A 3421-nucleotide genomic window follows, 5' to 3' on the forward strand; every position below is an offset into this window, starting at 1 on the left:
TGGTCAAATTGTCTTCAAGCGTGGTTGGCATCTGTTTAATAGTTGAAAGGCGTGAGGGTGGACGGTCCTAAAGTTTTCCCAAACTCTCGGGATGGGGGCACCTTGGAGGGCATTGCCCAAGATTGGCCAGATGAGACAGCCTCCAAGGAGATCACAGCTGCTCCAACCCCACCCTCCCTGCCTGCTCCCATTTCTCCTCTGGGCACCAGAGAGGCTGGCTCTGTGCTCCCTCCTCTGAGGAGAGAGGCAAACTCATGAGGATGAGATGCTCTCTCCATTTTAGGTTCTTGAGTCTTGGGCAGTCAGGAATACTCTTGGGAATGAACTTAATAATAATAATTATGGTACTTGTTAAGCTCTTACTATATGCCAAGCACTGTTTGAAGTGCTAGGTACATACGAGTTATGAGGTTGGCTACAGTTCCTGTCCCACATGGGGCTCTCAATCCCCATTTTACAGATGAGGTAACTGAGGCCCAGAGAAGTGAAGTGGCTTGAAGTCCTGCCCCTCCAGTTGTCTCAGGGATCTGAGTGATCTTTCTTCCCATCATAGTGAGATGACTTCATGACATCCCGACCCTCTTGCTGCTTATGTAGGTAGAACACTTTTGAATGCAGAAATTGGTCCAGGAGGGCCACCCGTCCAACTTTGAAAAGTTCCCGTCTGGAGGATGCCAGCTTTTCCAGCTATAGAAAGGGGAAAGAAATAGGAGACCAGGATCTGAGGAATTAGAAATTAAACAAGATTGGGATTGTGAGCAATCGAATAGAGCAGCGATCTCTTAAAGAAGAACAGGTAAACAGATGCGTATTCATTTCATTCTCCTTTCAGTATCGACCATTCTCCCAGGGCTGTGATCCTCGGATTGTTGAATTCTTCAAAAAAAAAAAAAAAAGGTAAATGATCACTCCAACTACCTGGCTTTGAGCTTGGCCATCAAACTTGCTGAGTAGGAATATTGAGGAAACATAATGCCTTCTCCTGTTGCTGACTCTGCCTGAATGGGATAAGTCTGCGAACTCAAAATAGCCTGCAGGCCTAAAGCGAATATCCCTGATTCCTCCAAACTCATTTAAGGAAGTTGACTTTAATTTTGAGAAAACGCAGGTTATTGCTCCAGAGCAACAAGGTACCGCTAAGAGAGCAGATCACAGAAACCTAGACTAAGACAGGATATACTTGATCAGTCAATCAATCAGTGGTATTTATTGAGCACTTCCCGTGTGCAGAGCAATATACTCTCGCCCTTGAGAGAGTAAGATACAACAGGGTTAGTAGACGTTTGTGGACGTAAGGTCTGGGGATAAGGTGCCTTCGTAAAGGTCATTTGTAAAGAAGGTAAATCCATTAACCAGCTTGTATTTCAAACTTCAGGAGAACGTCAAACACTTCAGCAGGCTCATCGTACTGGGCCACGAACGCTCTCCACTTAGTAAACAGAGTATTCTGCCCCAGATACGAGAACCGCTAGAAGGTCCGAAAAAAGTCTGACGTGTTTTTCTTTTACCTCATACTTTTATTCCCTGATTTTTGTGGAGCTTCCTGACATACCATCTTCATTAAGCTGCCAGAATCTTTAGATAATAGCAGGAAATTCTCCATAGATAAACTCAAGATGGTAGCTGGGTTGTGTCTATCAAAGTTACCCTACGTTCCGAAGTGTATCTAAAAGGAGCCCTAGTGTAGTCAACATTTCTATTACAAGGGAAAAAAGGGAAAATATCTTATCTCATTCCATAGCCCCTGTCAGGGCCAATATATTTTTCCTTGAACTTACTCTGTTTATAGATGGCAGAGGACAACGTTTATTTGAACTGGTTCTGTTTTGAGTTCATGTGGGTTTCTCCCCTGAACTGCAGAATGTATTCCACAAGTTCTCGTGTCACTCTGCCTGCTTATTCTTTTTGTAGCTGCGCCAGAGTTTATCACCACTCACTTCTGGATAGTGTTAATGTTACAGTCACTTCCTGTCTGAAAAACAATTGTAACATTCACCAGACTTCTCTGGACGCCTCAAGTCCAGCCAAGGATCATTACCTGAAATGGCAAAAAAAAAAAAAAAAAAGTTGCAGAAGGATGGTAACCCTGTTTTTGGAGACATCATGATATATGCTAAACATTCCCATGTCAAAGACCTGAAAAGAAAAAAGAACAATTATTTGGTCAGAACCCATGTGACCCCAGTTGATGATATTTCCTGAGCCCCTACTGTATGGGGGGGATTCGGAGAGGGAAAGTAGAGGGAAAGACTCAATCCCTGACCTGACAGGTTTTTTTAATCTAATGGGAAAACAAATAAGAATGACTTGCAAATGGTAGTTACAGGTAGTAGGAGGTAATAAGAAATAGTAAGAGTAGGTCAGGATGAAATAGCTGAATAAATATTGTATGATGGATTTATTGAACAGGTATACCTGGATACACATGCTCACACGTATACAGGCATAAACACATATGCATGCTAAAGAAGAGTGTAAATACATGAATGTTATCCTCATCACCCTATTTATTCTGTTTATTTTGTTTAATGAGATGTACATCACCCTGATTCTATTTATTTGCCATTGTTTTTATGAGATGTTCTTCACCTTGACTCTATTTATTGCCATTGTTCTTGTCTACCTGTCTCCCCCGATTAGACTGTAAGCCCGTCAAAGGGCAGGGACTGTCTATCTGTTGCCGACTTGTACATTCCAAGTGCTTAGTACAGTGCTCTGCACATAGTAAGAGCTCAATAAATACTATTGAATGAATGAATGAATGAATGTTAATGGTGGTTGTTGGGTTATCATGACTTTAGTGTGGGATGTTCATTAGGGAAGGAGAAAGTGGCATATCCAAATTGCTTTGAAGATGAAGATCGATGGATGACTTTTGTGTTTAGCTTTCTGGGAGGGGAGCTTAAGGAATTCACACTTTTCATTATATCCCGGCAAGTAAAGGTGATGGACCACTTTAAAGTGAGCCAAGAAGTGGGTGAAAGGAAGAAAATATTCTTCAGAGTTTGTCCACAAGGGCAGAATATAAAGGAGCAAAAACTCGATCTACTCGCTTGCTTTATCTTATGCTGAGTAAAAAGAGCTGTCTATTTCAGAGGTGCACTCATGTAAATATCTTTTCAAGTTTCAGTAGCAACAGAAAAATCATCAGGGTCCCTCAAGTCTAATCTTGATTTTCATTTGAAAAGCTCTGCCAGATGGAAAAGTTGTAGTTGCTGTATTCTGGTTTAGATTCAATGAAGTCATGAACAAAGACACTTGGCCACCCAGCTGACACCTCTCTCGCCCCGCTCCGGTCTATTCTTCACTCCGCTGCCCGGCTCATCTTCCTGCAGAAACGATCTGGGCATGTCACTCCCCTTCTTAAACAACTCCAGTGGTTGCCTATCGACCTCCGCTCCAAACAAAAACTCCTCACTCT

The sequence above is a fragment of the Ornithorhynchus anatinus genome, chromosome 16 (genome assembly GCF_004115215.2).
Source record: "Ornithorhynchus anatinus isolate Pmale09 chromosome 16, mOrnAna1.pri.v4, whole genome shotgun sequence".
NCBI classification, from domain to species: Eukaryota; Metazoa; Chordata; class Mammalia; order Monotremata; family Ornithorhynchidae; genus Ornithorhynchus; species Ornithorhynchus anatinus.